The following is a 16648-nucleotide window of genomic DNA, read 5'->3' on the forward strand; positions in this document are numbered from 1 at the left end:
ACACATGACCCTCCGGATTATTTATTTTGAGAGGCGTGCTACTCTTCCTGATATTGAATTGGGGGTCAGGCGGTTTGCCAAGAAGTGGGAGAGGTATATTGATACTCTAGACCCGGATGTACAGTCGTTCATCTATAAACTTTTTGAGACCACAACGTGGTATCTATATAGACAAATCGATAGGGCCTCTTGACAACCTAGGCCCATGTACTGTTCCTTTGAGACCCCCTGCTGTTTTCTTTGGAAATGCAATTATATTCATTTTAATAACCCATGCTGTATGTTTAGTCTGATGCCATATGGGTACTGAACCTTCTCTTTGGTTAGAATGGATAACCATGCCTGAATTACTTCTTTAATATTTTTACTTAGGACTTCTTTGGTCGCTACTCATTCATGATATGATTACACTTGTATTGTTTTCCCCATTTGTTTCTCCCCCCCCCCTCCCCCCCCCCTCCTCCTGTCTGTCTTCTTTACTGACCTCTCGGGTATACTGATGTCCTGTGAATCCTCAGGTAGAATTGTATGCTTAGCCTTAGGTATATGGTGATTTCTTATGCTAAGACGCACGTCGGTAATGTCTTCATCATTTCCTAGACCTCATGTAGGTTAAGATTGTTTATCCTTTACCTCTTACTCAAGCCTACAAGTACCGACTATGTATCTGTGGTTTCACTGATGTGGCTTAAAAGCACCTTACGATGGATTATTGTAACTATACCGGTTTCTCTCCGGTTTTTGGTATGTCTGTATCATGAAGGTCTTCCCTGTTCTTGTATTTCTATAAAAAATCTAATAAAAAATTGTTGAATAAAAAAAAAAAAAAACTGGCACTGTTGGGCATGTATCTGGCACTGTGGGGCATTGTAACTGGCACTGTGGGGCAATGTAACTGGCACTGTGGGGCATGTATCTTGCACTGTGGGGCATGTAACTGGCACTGTAGGGCATGTATCTGGCACTGTGGGGCATATATGGCACTTTGGGGCATGTAACTGGCACTGTGGGGCATGTAACTGGCACTGTGGGGCATTGTAACTGGCACTGTGGGGCAATGTAACTGGCATTGTGGGGCATGTATCTGGCACTGTGGGGCATGTAACTGGTACTGTGGGGCATTGTATCTGGCACTGTGGGGCGCTGTATCTGTCACTGTGGATCTGACACTATGGGGCACTGTGTATCTGGCACTGTGGGGCACTGTGTATCTGGCACTGTGGGGCAATTGTGTATCTGGCACTGTGTAAAAAGGGGACTCTGCATGCGTACTGTGCAAAAATTGAATGATGGTGTGCTGAGAGACGACACAAGGGGTAGGTGATAGTGTGCTGAGAGGCGACACAGGGGGTAGGTGATAGTCATGTTGGCATGCCCCATTTTCAGTGGCCACACCCCTTCTGGAGTGTGACCACACCCCTTCTGGAGCGTGGTCACACCCCTTCTGGTGCGTGGCCATGCCCACATACTGCTTTTGGGTTTTGGTTTTTGTTTTTTTTGGGGGGGAAGGGGGGGGGGGGGCACTCTTCATCTTGCCCTGGGCTCCGAAAACCCTAGTTACGCCTCTGCAGAGGACAGTTCTTTACTTACTCTGAAAACTCCCTATACATTTTCTAGTAAACCATTTTCTCCTATTCAGTTTTATAACCTCATTTGCCTTTTTTGGGTGATATTTTTTAAATACTGTTATCGTCTACTTGGAATCAGTACTGTACATGTGTCTGTGCTCTTATTTGTAAGGGTCCACAAAGTCTGTAGTTCTGGACAGTCAGCATTACAAATCATACATAACAGCAAACTTGAGGTTGTCAAAAGTATATACATGAGACCAGGGTTGGCCCACCGCGGGTTTCCCTCGTACCCCTGAGGGTCCACCCCCTCCTCTAGGAATCATGTTGCAGACTGTGTACTTGAATTATACATTATACATATGTTACATTATACTGCACAGGGCTATGGTGTATTCTCTACAGTGCATTGCTGTTATTAATCTTGTACATTATTATGTATTTACTAATATAAAATGGTTACTCAAGCCTCTGTGGAGACTGACCACACCCCTAAATATGGGCCCCTATCACTCCATTTTCCTGGTGGGCTCTTCACGCCCCAGTCCGACACTGCATGAGACTAATGGTAGAGAGAGAACTCCTCATTCATGAGAGTGTATAGTGTAGAGAGAGGGGCAAAGTAGAGACAGAAGGAGCTAAAGAGAAAAAAGTGGACTTGCATGTAGAACATGGAGATGGAGTAGTCTCAGGTATGAAAAATTGAATGTTGGGGAACAGTCTGTAGAGCGTTTCAGAAGTGAGGAGCATCTCCGGAGAAGTTTTGGTGGTGGGAGTGGAAGGAGGGTATAGGTCATAGGCAGAATTGGGAAGCAGAGAGCTGGAGTGTATCTCATGGTGAAGTCAGAGATGTATAAATGGGTAGGGTTAGTGAGAAGTTTGCAGGTGAAAGGGAGCAGCTTGAATTAAATTCTGAAGGTAATGGAAAGGCAATATAGGGATTTGCAAAGTGGTGCAGGGGATGTAGAGAGAAGGGAGATGGAGATCAGTCTTGCTGCCGCATTTAGGGTGTTATTGTAAAAGGGTAAGACAGGAGTGGGAAAGGCCAGGCTAGAAATGGGAGAGAAGAGAGATTCAAGTGAGATTAAAAGGATGATAGGGTCAGGAGCACTTAGGTGGGTGTAGGGGGCAAGGTGAGGCAAAAAGAAAGGGGACTTCGGTCACAAAGTGGGAAGGTTGAATTATAGAAGCTGGAGGTATAACAGTGATAGGAAAAAATCCAGTCCAGGATGTCCACTCGGAAAGATCGGCATAAGAGGAAGAGAGCGTCAGAGGTCTAGAGATATTGGCGCTGGATCATTGGACCATTGTCAGTATTACTTTATTTTGATAATATCTGTAGATTGAGCCTAGATAGGTGCCATCAGGAACTGCCTGCTTTATCGTTTGAAGCTCTTCTCTTCAGTATATATCTAGAAATTATATGTACTGCATTTTTTTCCTCTTAGTGTGGTGTTTCCATCTGAACCCTTGAGCCGAGTACACAACCACATGGATGGTCCTGATAGTAGCTGTAAAATTTAAGATTTCCATTAATATTTCAGTACTCAACAAAAGCTGACATTGCACACCAGACTCTCACAAAATGAAAAATGTTACTGCCAAAGTTGAGAAACAAAGTGGTCCTGATTCACAGTAGTACACAAACCCAATGGTTGTAGAACTACTCCAACGGTGGGTGGACTGTGCATGCATAAAACCCATTCTGTGCGTGTGCAGAATGGGCCCTGTGTTTTTACTCGCAGTGCCCACAAGCCACAGCATGATTGACATGCTGCAGCCTTTTGGAGGACAGATCTGGGCAGGCAAATTTAAATTTGCCCGCCCAGCTGTGACATCTGGCCCAACATATTGATTGTTACGTGTGTGTGTGTGTGTGTGTGTGTGTGTGTGTGTGTGTGTGTGTGTGTGTGTGTGTGTGTGAGATTCGGGTGTGTTTTGGATTCGGGTGTTTTTTTACAAAAAAACCTCAAAAACAGCTTAAATCATAGAATTTGGGGGTCATTTTGATCCCATAGTATTATTAACCTCAATAACCATAATTTCCACTCATTTTCAGTCTATTCTGAACACCTCACACCTCACAATATTATTTTTAGTCCTAAAATTTGCACAGAGGTCACTGGATGACTAAGCTAAGCGACCCAAGTGGCAGACACAAACACCTGGCCCATCTAGGAGTGGCACTGCAGTGTCAGACAGGATGGTACTTCAAAAAAATAGTCCCCAAACAGCACATGATGCAAAGAAAAAAAGAGGCGCAATGAGGTAGCTGTGTGACTAAGCTAAGCGACCCAAGTGGCCGACACAAACACCTGGCCCATCTAGGAGTGGCACTGCAGTGTCAGACAGGATGGCAAATTTAAAAAATAGTCCCCAAACAGCACATGATGCAAAGAAAAAAAGAGGCGCAATGAGGTAGCTGTGTGACTAAGCTAAGCGACCCAAGTGGCCGACACAAACACCTGGCCCATCTAGGAGTGGCACTGCAGTGTCAGGCAGGATGGCACTTCCAAAAATAGTCCCCAAACAGCACATGATGCAAAGAAAAATGAAAGAAAAAAGAGGTGCAGGCATCGCAACCGACACAATTGGACTCTCCTTGGGGATTTGTGATTTAGAAGAACGCACAGTTCTTTGCTTTGCTTTTGCCATCTTAACTCTTTTAAGTTTTCTAGCAGGAGGATGAGTGCTTCCATCCTCATGTGAAGCTGAACCACTAGCCTTGAACATAGGCCAGGCCCTCAGCCGTTCCTTGCCACTCCGTGTCGTAAATGGCACATTGGCAAGTTTACGCTTCTCCTCAGACGATTTTGATTTAGATTTTTGGGTCATTTTACCGAGCTTTATTTTTTTGGATTTTACATGCTCTCTACTATGACATTGGGCATAGGCCTTGGCAGACGACGTTGATGGCATTTCATCGTCTCGGCCATGACTAGTGGCAGCAACTTCAGCACGAGGTGGAAGTGGATCTTGATCTTTCCCTATTTTACCCTCCACATTTTTGTTCTCCATCTTTTAATGTGTGGAATTATATGCCAGTAATATATCAATAGCAATGGCCTACTACTATATATACTGCGCACAACTGAAATGCACCACAGGTATGGATGGATAGTATACTTGACGACACAGAGGTAGGTAGAGCAGTGGCCTACTGTACCGTACTGCTATATATTATATACTGGTGGTCAGCAAACTGTGCAAAACTGAAATGCACCACAGGTATGGATGGATAGTATACTTGACGACACAGAGGTAGGTAGAGCAGTAGCCTACTGTACCGTACTGCTATATATTAAATACTGGTGGTCAGCAAACTGTGCAAAACTGAAATGCACCACAGGTATGGATGGATAGTATACTTGACGACACAGAGGTAGGTAGAGCAGTGGCCTACTGTACCGTACTGCTATATAGTATATACTGGTGGTCAGCAAACTGTGCAAAACTGAAATGCACCACAGGTATGGATGGATAGTATACTTGACGACACAGAGGTAGGTAGAGCAGTGGACTACTGTACCGTACTGCTATGTATTATATACTGGTGGTCAGCAAACTGGGCAAAACTGAAATGCACCACAGGTATGGATGGATAGTATACTTGACGACACAGAGGTAGGTAGAGCAGTGGCCTACTGTACCGTACTGCTATATAGTATATACTGGTGGTCAGCAAACTGTGCAAAACTGAAATGCACCACAGGTATGGATGGATAGTATACTTGACGACACAGAGGTAGGTAGAGCAGTGGCCTACTGTACCGTACTGCTACATATTATATACTGGTGGTCAGCAAACTGGGCAAAACTGAAATGCACCACAGGTATGGATGGATAGTATACTTGACGACACAGAGGTAGGTAGAGCAGTGGCCTACTGTACCATACTGCTATATAGTATATACTGGTGGTCAGCAAACTGTGCAAAACTGAAATGCACCACAGGTATGGATGGATAGTATACTTGACGACACAGAGGTAGGTAGAGCAGTGGCCTACTGTACCGTACTGCTATATAGTATATACTGGTGGTCAGCAAACTTTGCAAAACTGAAATGCACCACAGGTATGGATGGATAGTATACTTGACGACACAGAGGTAAGTAGAGCAGTGGACTACTGTACCGTACTGCTATATATATAGTTATACTGGTGGTCAGCAAAATTCTGCACTGTCCTTCTACTTTATACTACAATGCAGCACAGATCTGGAGCGTTTTTCAGGCAGAGAACATATAATACTGGTGGTCACTGGTCAGCAAAACTCTGCACTGTCCTCCTACTATATAATACTGCTGGTCCCCAGTCCCCACAATAAAGCAATTAGCACACTGAGCGCAGATATTTGCAGCACACTGAGCACAGTCAGATATGGAGCGTTTTTCAGGCAGAGAACGTAGATATTTGCACTTACAGCACACTGAGCACAGATATTTGCAGCACACTGAGCACAGATATTTGCAGCACAATTTGCAGCCCACTGAACATAGAAACTGAGAGGATACCAGCCACGTCCTCTCACGATCATCTCCAATGCACGAGTGAAAAATGGCGACGACGCACGGCTCCTTATATAGAATACGAATCTCGCGAGAATCTGACTGCGGGATGATGACTTTTGGGCGCGCTCAGGTTAACCGAGCAAGGCGGGAGGATCCGAGTCTGCCTCGGACCCGTGTAAAATGGGGGAAGTTCGTGTGGGTTCGGATTCCGAGGATCCGGACCCGCTCATCACTAGTGTATAGCTTACCTAATTGGCCGCTCTCTCGGCATCCGGTGGATCAGCAGATAAACCTTTCTGATATGTACCCAGCCTAAAGCAATCACATTCAAAAATCCAAATCTGTTTCTGTACTTGACACATTTGAAAAATTCCAAGTTTCACAAAAATACTTCAATGTTTTACAGCCCGTGAAGGCAGAGCTCTACTTCCCAGAGCCAGGGTGTGACATCAAGATGTCACGGATTTAGGGGGCAAAGGTGGTACAAAGAGCACTGCCGTCTTGTTGTGCTATGACAGATACAGTGGGGCAAAAAAGTATTTGGACAGCCACCGATTGTGCAAGTTGACCCACTTAAAAAGATGAGAGAGGTCTGTAATTTCCATCATAGGTACACTTCAACTTTGAGAGATGGCATCTGGAGGGGGGAAAAAACAGGAAATCACATTTTATGATTTTTAAACAATTTATTTGTATATTTTTGTGGAAAATAAATATTTGGACACCTACCAAGCAGCAAGATTTCTGGCTCTCACAGACCTGTTACTTCTTCTTTAAGAAGCTCTTCTATCCTCCACTCATTACCTGTATTAATGGCACCTGTTTTAACTGGTTATCTGTATGAAAGACACCTGTCCACACCCTCAAACAGTCAGACTGCTACATCTCCACCATGGCCAAGACCAGAGAGCTGTCTAAGGACACCAGGGACAAAATTGTAGAGCTGCACAAGGCTGGAATGAGCTACTCGACAATAGGCAAGCAGCTTGGTGAGAAGAGATCAACTGTTGGCGCAATTATTCAAAAATGGAAGAAATACAAGATCACTGACAATCTCCCTTGACCTGGGGCTCCATGCAAGATCTCACCTCGTGGGGTATTAATGATCTTGAGAACAGAGAGGAATCAGCCCAGAACTACATGGGGGGACCTGGTCAATGACCTCAAGAGAGCTGGGACCACAGTCACAAAGGTTATCATTGGTAACACACTACATCGTCATGGATTGAAATTCTGCAGCGTCCGAAAGGTCCCCCTGCTTAAGCCAGCACATGTCCAGGCCCGTCTAAAGTCTGCCAGTGACCATCTGGATGATCCAGAGGCGGATTGGGAGAATGTAATGTGGTTAGATGAAAGCAAAATCAAACTTTTTGGTATAAACTCCACTCGCCGTGTTTGGAGGGAGAAGAATGATGAATGGCATCCCAAGAACACCATACCCACTGTGAAGCATGGGGGTGGAAACATCATGCTTTGGGGCTGCTTTTCTGCAAAGGGGACAGGACTACTGATCCGTATTAAGGAGAGGATGAATGGGGCCATGTATTGTGAGATTTTGGGCAAAAACCTCCTTCCCTCAGTAAGAGCATTGAAGATGGAACGTGGCTGGGTCTTCCAGCATGACAATGACCTCAAACACACCGCCCGGGCAACTAAGGAGTGGCTCCGTAAGAAGCATTTCAAGGTCCTGGAGTGGCCTAGCCAGTCTCCAGACCTCAACCCAATAGAAAATCTGTGGAGGGAGTTGAAAGTCCGTGTTGCCCGGTGACAGCCCCAAAACATGAGAGATCTAGAGAAGATCTGCATGGAAGAGTGGGCCAAAACTCCTGCTACAGTGTGTGCAAACCTGGTCAACAACTACAGGAACCGTCTGACCTCTGTAATTGCCAACCGAGTGTCACACGCCATAGGCGGCGTTCACCGCGCTGACCCCTGCGTGCCCGCTGGTCTGTGTTGCGGCCTCCACCTTCGTTGGTCCACGGGCTCCGGCGCCTGGCTGGTGCGGCTCCCGGCGGTTCTCCGGGGGTAGGGGCGCCGCCATGACACCCGGCATCACGTGGGCGGGGAGCAAGTGACGTCATCAGACTGTTCCGCCAATCCAGCGGAGGCGGGAGATTCAAAGGCAGACGCCGGGCAGCGCCTCGGCGCCTGAGTATCGTCTTTTCCCCTGAAGTGGATGCCAGTGCTTCTGTCCTCGGCGGATCTCTCTGCAGCATACCCCAGTGTCTCCGGCATTTCCAGGTGTCAGTTGTTGCACAGCTTCCAGCGTTCCCAGCCGCTGCTGGGTTCCACTGTGCTCTAGTCACCAGTGCTTCTTGGAGTCAGCGTTGGCTGCAGGTTAAACGTCGCTCTCAAGTTATACAAGTCCTCAGTGTCTTTAACCCTCGCTCTCAAGGTATACAAGTCTTCAGTGTCTTTAACCCTCGCTCTCAAGTTCTTCAAATCATCAGTGTCTTTAACCACCGCTCTCAAGTTCTTCAAATCATCAGTGTCTTTCACCACCACTCTCAAGTTCTTCAAATCATCAGTGTCTTTAACCACCGCTCTCAAGTTCTTCAAATCATCAGTGTCTTTCACCACCGCTCTCAAGTTCTTCAAATCATCAGTGTCTTTAACCACCGCTCTCAAGTTCTTCAAATCATCAGTGTCTTTCACCACCGCTCTCAAGTTCTTCAAATCATCAGTGTCTTTAACCACCGCTCTCAAGTTCTTCAAATCATCAATGTCTTTAACCACCGCTCTCAAGTTCTTCAAATTATCAGAGTCTTAACCACCGCTCTCAAGTTCTTCAAATCATCAGTGCCTTTTAATCACCGCTCTCAAGTTCTTCAGTCACCAGTATCTTTTACTGTCACTCACAAGTACTTCCTGGACATTTCTCCATACACTCCTTCTCTGTTATGTGACATTGTGTTGCTCTCCTCCTGCAATAAAGTCCTTTAATATTTTCACCAAGCTTTTCTGTCAGAGTCCTGTATGAGGAAGACCTATATCAAGCCATCCCTGTTCCGACCCAACAGTGGTTCCTCTCCCCTACCATCGGGAGAACCCCCGAGTTAACAACACCCCCAACCTAGGTCAGTGACAGTATACTCAGGCCACATGGACCCGGGGGATCGGAGCCCAGAGGCAAGTACCATCCAGGACTTGATTTCTCGAGTACAAAGTCAGGAAGCAGCACAGGGCCAGGTGATGCATTATCTCTAGTGATGAGCGGGTTCGGTTCCTCGGAAACCGAACCCCCCCGAACTTCACCCATTTTACACGGGTCCGAGGCATACTCGGATTCTTCCATATGGCTCGGTTAATCCGAGCACGCCCGAACGTCATCATCCCGCTGTCGGATTCTCGCGAGATTCGGATTCTATATAAGCAGCCGTGCGTCGCCGCCATTTTCACTCGTGTATTGGAAATGTTAGGGAGAGGACGTGGCTGGCGTCCTCTCCGTTTATTAATCTTGAATTCTTGATGCAAAAATATTTGTGCTTATTGCTTAATTGTGGGGACTGGGGAGCAGCTGTATTATATAGGAGGAGTACAGTGCAGAGTTTTGCTGACCAGTGACCACCAGTATACGTTGTCTGCCTGAAAAACACTCCATATCTGTGCTCAGTGTGCTGCATATATCTGTGCTCACACTGCTTAATTGTGGGGACTGGGGAGCAGCTGTATTATATAGGAGTACTGTGCAGAGTTTTGCTGACAGTGACCACCAGTATACGTTGTCTGCCTGAAAAACACTCCATATCTGTGCTCAGTGTGCTGCATATATCTGTGCTCACACTGCTTAATTGTGGGGACTGGGGAGCAGCTGTATTATATAGGAGTACAGTGCAGAGTTTTGCTGACAGTGACCACCAGTATACGTTGTCTGCCTGAAAAACACTCCATATCTGTGCTCAGTGTGCTGCATATATCTGTGCTCACACTGCTTTATTATGGGGACTGGGGACCACCAGTATATTATATAGGAGGAGTACAGTGCAGAGTTTTGCTGACCAGTGACCACCAGTATACGTTGTCTGCCTGAAAAATACTCCATATCTGTGCTCAGTGTGCTGCATATATCTGTGCTCACACTGCTTAATTGTGGGGACTGGGGAGCAGCTGTATTATATAGGAGGAGTACAGTGCAGAGTTTTGCTGACCAGTGACCACCAGTATACGTTGTCTGCCTGAAAAACACTCCATATCTGTGCTCAGTGTGCTGCATATATCTGTGCTCACACTGCTTTATTGTGGGGACTGGGGACCACCAGTATATTATATAGCAGGAGTACAGTGCAGAGTTTTGCTGACCAGTGACCACCAGTATATATAGCAGTACGGTACGGAAGTCCACTGCTCTACCTACCTCTGTGTCGTCAAGTATACTATCCATCTAGATTCTATACCTGTGGTGCATTTTAGTTTTGCAGTTTGCTGACAGTGAACACCAGTATATATAGCAGTACGGTACGGAAGGCCACTGCTCTACCTACCTCTGTGTCGTCAAGTATACTATCCATCTAGATTCTATACCTGTGGTGCATTTTAGTTTTGCAGTTTGCTGACAGTGAACACCAGTATATATAGCAGTACGGTACGGAAGGCCACTGCTCTACCTACCTCTGTGTCGTCAAGTATACTATCCATCTAGATTCTATACCTGTGGTGCATTTTAGTTTTGCAGTTTGCTGACAGTGACCACCAGTATATATAGCAGTACGGTACGGAAGGCCACTGCTCTACCTACCTCTGTGTTGTCAAGTATACTATCCATCTAGATTCTATACCTGTGGTGCATTTTAGTTTTGTAGTTTGCTGACAGTGAACACCAGTATATATAGCAGTACGGTACGGAAGGCCACTGCTCTACCTACCTCTGTCTCGTCAAATATACTATCCATCCATACCTGTGGTGCATTTCAGTTGTGCGCAGTATATATAGTAGTAGGCCATTGCTATTGATACTGGCATATAATTCCACACATTAAAAAATGGAGAACAAAAATGTGGAGGGTAAAATAGGGAAAGATCAAGATCCATTTCCACATCGTGCTGAAGCTGCTGCCACTAGTCATGGCCGAGACGATGAAATGCCATCAACGTCGTCTGCCAAGGCCGATGCCCAATGTCATAGTAGAGAGCATGTAAAATCCAAAAAACAAAAGTTCAGTAAAATGACCCAAAAATCAAAATTAAAAGCGTCTGAGGAGAAGCGTAAACTTGCCAATATGCCATTTACGACACGGAGTGGCAAGGAACGGCTGAGGCCCTGGCCTATGTTCATGGCTAGTGGTTCAGCTTCACATGAGGATGGAAGCACTCATCCTCTCGCTAGAAAACTGCAGTGCCACTCCTAGATGGGCCAGGTGTTTGTGTCGGCCACTTGTGTCGCTTAGCTTAGTCACACAGCGACCTTGGTGCGCCTCTTTTTTTCTTTGCATCATGTGCTGTTTGGGGACTATTTTTTTTAAGTGCCATCCTGTCTGACACTGCAGTGCCACTCCTAGATGGGCCAGGTGTTTGTGTCGGCCACTTGTGTCGCTTAGCTTAGTTACACAGCGACCTTGGGGCGCCTCTTTTTTTCTTTGCATCATGTGCTGTTTGGGGACTATTTTTTTGAAGTGCCATCCTGCCTGACACTGCAGTGCCACTCCTAGATGGGCCAGGTGTTTGTGTTGGCCACTTGTGTCGCTTAGCTTAGTCACACAGCGACCTTGGTGCGCCTCTTTTTTTCTTTGCATCATGTGCTGTTTGGGGACTATTTTTTTGAAGTGCCATCCTGTCTGACACTGCAGTGCCACTCCTAGATGGGCCAGATGTTTGTGTCGGCCACTTGGGTCGCTTAGCTTAGTCACACAGCTACCTCATTGCGCCTCTTTTTTTCTTTGCATCATGTGCTGTTTGGGGACAATTTTTTTGAAGTGCCATCCTGCTGACACTGCAGTGCCACTCCTAGATGGGCCAGGTGTTTGTGTCGGCCACTTGTGTCGCTTAGCTTAGTCACACAGCGACCTTGGTGCGCCTCTTTTTTTCTTTGCATCATGTGCTGTTTGGGGACAATTTTTTTGAAGTGCCATCCTGCCTGACACTGCAGTGCCACTCCTAGATGGGCCAGGTGTTTGTGTCGGCCACTTGTGTCGCTTAGCTTAGTCACACAGCGACCTTGGTGCGCCTCTTTTTTTCTTTGCATCATGTGCTGTTTGGGGACAATTTTTTTGAAGTGCCATCCTGCCTGACACTGCAGTGCCACTCCTAGATGGGCCAGGTGTTTGTGTCGGCCACTTGTGTCGCTTAGCTTAGCCATCCAGCGACCTTGGTGCAAATTTTAGGACTAAAAATAATATTGTGAGGGGTGAGGTGTTCAGAATAGACTGAAAATGAGTGGAAATTATGGTTATTGAGGTTAATAATACTATGGGCTCAAAATGACCCCCAAATTCTATGATTTAAGCTGTTATTGAGGGTTTTTTGTAAAAAAACACCAGAATCCAAAACACACCCGAATCCGACAAAAAAATTTCAGGGAGGTTTTGCCAAAACGCGTCTGAATTCAAAACACGTCCGCGGAATCGAATCCAAAACCAAAACACAAAACCCGAAAAATTTCCGGTGCACATCACTAATTATCTCCAGGAATTATCTGGTCGGCTGGATCAAATTCAGACTTCTCTGGCCTCAGTAGTACCGGCCCCAGCTCCAGTACCCGCTCCAGTGGTTGTCTCTAGTAATATTCCATCCTCCTCTGGAACCAGGTCACGCCTTCAGCTCCCTACTCCTTCTCGCTATAATGGGAATCCAAAGAATTGCCGTGGTTTTCTCAATCAGTGCGAGGTACATTTTGAACTGCTTTCACATAACATCCCTACTGATCGGTCCAAGGTGGCATACATTATTTCTTTGCTCGAGGGTTCAGCGTTGGATTGGGTGTCTTGGGTGTCAGATTGGGAGCGATCTGATCCATTGGTTTCTAGTTCCACCAATTTCATTACGTCATTCCGGAGGATCTTTGATGAGCCCGGCAGGACGACCGCTGCCTCTGCAGACTTGCTTCGTGTCCGACAAGGCTCTAGTTCAGTGGGACAGTATGTGATTAATTTTCAGACCATAGCCTCAGAACTGCGCTGGAATAATGATGCCCTTCGGGCTGCCTTTTGGAACGGGCTCTCCGATCGTCTAAAGGACGAGTTGGTCACTAGAGATTTGCCGGATTCTTTAGAACAGTTGATCTCGCTCTGTGTAAAGGTAGATCTTCGCATGCAGGAACGAGGTGGCGAACGTAGTCGGTCAGATCGATCAAGGGTCCGATCTCTTCCGTCTAAGCAAACGATTATTCCAAGTCCTGATGAACCCATGCAGATTAATCGATCCCGGCTGTCCCCAGAAGAACGTCAGCGTCGTCGTGAGGGTAGACTCTGTCTCTACTGTGGAGCCGCGGATCACTTTCTCAAGTTTTGCAAGTCTCGCCCGGGAAACGGGCAGTCCTAGCTTGTTCCGGAGGAGTCGAGCTAGGAGTTTCTTCTAAACCTTCTCCGCCAGTGGACTGTTTACTCTCCGTGTCTCTGTTCTCCGAGTCAATAGCCAAACCCGTTAAGGCTCTGCTGGACTCAGGGGCCGCAGGGAATTTTATTTCCCTTTCCTGTGCCCAGGATCTGGGTTGTCAGCTACGGTCGGTCGAACGACCTATTACGTTGACGGCTATCAATGGTGCCCAAATTTCTAACGGTCTGATTTCAAGTTGTACAGTACCAATCAAACTGCAAGTGGGAGCTCTGCATTAAGAACACCTAGAGTTCCTAGTGATTCGGGAGATGCCCCACGATCTGGTTCTTGGCCTTCCGTGGCTTAAACTTCACAACCCTCACGTCGACTGGAGTTCGACACAAATAACATCTTGGAGTTCTTTTTGTCATTCAAATTGTCTCACCCCAGTCTATCCGCTCCGTGTATCTTCCAAGTCAGATGAAGGGCTCATTCCGGAGGCCTATCGGGAGTTTTCAGACGTGTTCTCGGAGCAAGCGGCCGATCAGCTACCACCGCATAGACCCTGGGACTGCCCCATTGAGCTCATTCCGGGAAAAATGCCTCCTCGGGGTCGCACTTATCCCTTATCATTATCCGAGACCCAAGCTATGTCGGACTATATCAAGTCTAATCTACAGAAAGGATTCATCCGCCCCTCTACTTCTCCGGCGGGGGCGGGTTTCTTTTTTGTGAAGAAGAAGGACGGAGGGCTGAGGCCATGTATTGACTATCGTGGTCTAAATGATGTCACCATTAAGAACAAGTATCCTTTGCCGCTCATTAAGGAGCTTTTTGATAGAGTTTGCGGAGCCCGAGTTTTCACCAAGCTTGATTTAAGGGGAGCTTATAATTTGATACGTATCCGACAGGGGGACGAATGGAAGACGGCTTTCAATACCAGGGACGGGCATTACGAGTATCTGGTAATGCCGTTTGGCCTCAACAACGCCCCTGCCGTCTTCCAGGGATTCATTAACGAAGTCTTTCGGGATATGCTATACCTACGTGTAGTGGTATATATGGACGACATTCTGATATTTTCTAAAAATCTCACAGAGCACAGAATACAGGTCAAAGAGGTACTTCTTCGATTGCGAGAGAATCATCTTTATGGCAAGATTTCCAAATGTACTTTTGAGGTTCCTTCTATTCCATTTCTTGGTTACATCATTTCGGGCACGGAGCTTCGTATGGATCCAGAGAAACTCACTGCCATCCGGGACTGGACTCAGCCTCTTTCTTTGAAAGCGGTACAACGATTTCTGGGCTTTGCAAATTACTACCGGAAATTCATAAAGGGATTCTCTACCATCGTGGCACCCATTACTGCCCTAACCAAGAAGGGTTCTGACCCAAGTCATTGGTCCTCCAAAGCTGTAGCAGCGTTCGCTCAGTTAAAGGCAGCCTTTATGTCCGCTCCAGTCCTTCAACAACCAAATTTTTCAAAACCATTCTTCCTGGAGGTTGACGCTTCCTCGGTAGGCATACGTGCCGTGCTTTCGCAGTACGCTCCAGATGGGAAGTTACATCCATGTGGTTTCCATTCTCGCAAATTCTCTCTTGCGGAACAGAATTACACCATTGGAGACAAAGAGCTTTTGGCAATAAAATCTGCCTTGGAGGAATGGAGATATCTTTTGGAAGGTGCTAAACACCTAATTACAATTTTCACTGATCATAAGAATTTGCTGTACCTCAAGACGGCCCAGTGCTTGAATCCCCGTCAAGCTAGATGGGCGCTCTTCTTTACCCGGTTTTCGTTTGTTATTAAGTACCGGGCTAGGACTTTTAACACCAAGGCTGATGCTTTATCCCGTTCCTTAACAGCTTTGGATGAGGAGAATTCCGTTGAGAAGGCTTTGATTCTCTGTCCAGTTTCAACTTTCTATGTCAGCGGCTCCCACCGCTTTGGGTCCTCCTCCTGGGAGAATGTCTGTGCCAGCTAAATTTCAACTAAGGTTGTTGCAGTGGGCTCATGTTTCCAAGTTTTCCGGTCATCCTGGAGTTCAAAAGATGTGGGAGTTTCTACGAAGGTCTTACTGGTGGGACACTATGAAGAAGGATATTCAAGATTATGTCAACTCATGTCCTCAGTGTGCTCAGCACAAAATTCCTCGTTTGCCTCCTGCGGGGTTATTGCATCCACTGTCCATTCCTCGGAGGCCTTGGACCCATATCTCTATGGACTTTGTCACCGAATTGCCCCTCTCCAAGGGTCACAATACTGTCTGGGTAATTATCGTCCGTTTCTCTAAGATGGCACATTTTGTACCTTTGACTGGGTTACCATCAGCTCCCAAGTTTATCCGAGAACATTTCCGCCTGCACGGTTTACCTCAGGAAATTGTCTCTGACCGGTGAGTACAATTCACTGCAAGATTCTGGAGAGCTCTCTGTACGGCCTTACAAATAAAACTCAAGTTTTCATCCGCTTACCATCCACAAACCAATGGGCAAACTGAACGCGTCAATCAAGATTTAGAGACTTTTCTCCGTGTTTATCTTTCTCCTTCGCAAGATGATTGGGTGGAACTGTTGCCATGGGCCGAGTTTGCCCATAATCATCTGTACCACACTTCGACTGGTGAGTCCCCATTTTTCATTAATTATGGGTTCCATCCTCAAGTTCCTGAATTACCCATTTGTCCTGCGGAGGAGGTTCCTGCTGCAGCCTCTACTCTTCGGCACTTTAGCCAAATTTGGAGTAGAGTTCATGCTAATCTCAAGAGAGTTTCCGGCCGCTATAAGTGCTTTGCGGATAGGAAGCGACGAGCAGCTCCCCAATACAAGGTTGGTGACAGGGTATGGCTTTCCACCCGCAACCTCCGGTTAAGGGTGCCCACTATGAAGTTCGCCCCAAAGTTTATTGGTCCTTACCCCGTGTTACAAGTCCTGAACCCGGTTGTCTGCAAATTGGGATTGCCTTCCCACCTCCGGATACCAAACTCCTTCCATGTCTCTCTCCTTCGCCCCCTTATTTTAAACCGGTTCCATTCGAAGTCCCCAAGGCCAACCTCTGCAGAGTCTGAAGCTGGAACGGACTTTGAAATCAAAGCTATT

Source organism: Pseudophryne corroboree, chromosome 6 (genome assembly GCF_028390025.1).
Source record: "Pseudophryne corroboree isolate aPseCor3 chromosome 6, aPseCor3.hap2, whole genome shotgun sequence".
Taxonomy (NCBI): Eukaryota; Metazoa; Chordata; class Amphibia; order Anura; family Myobatrachidae; genus Pseudophryne; species Pseudophryne corroboree.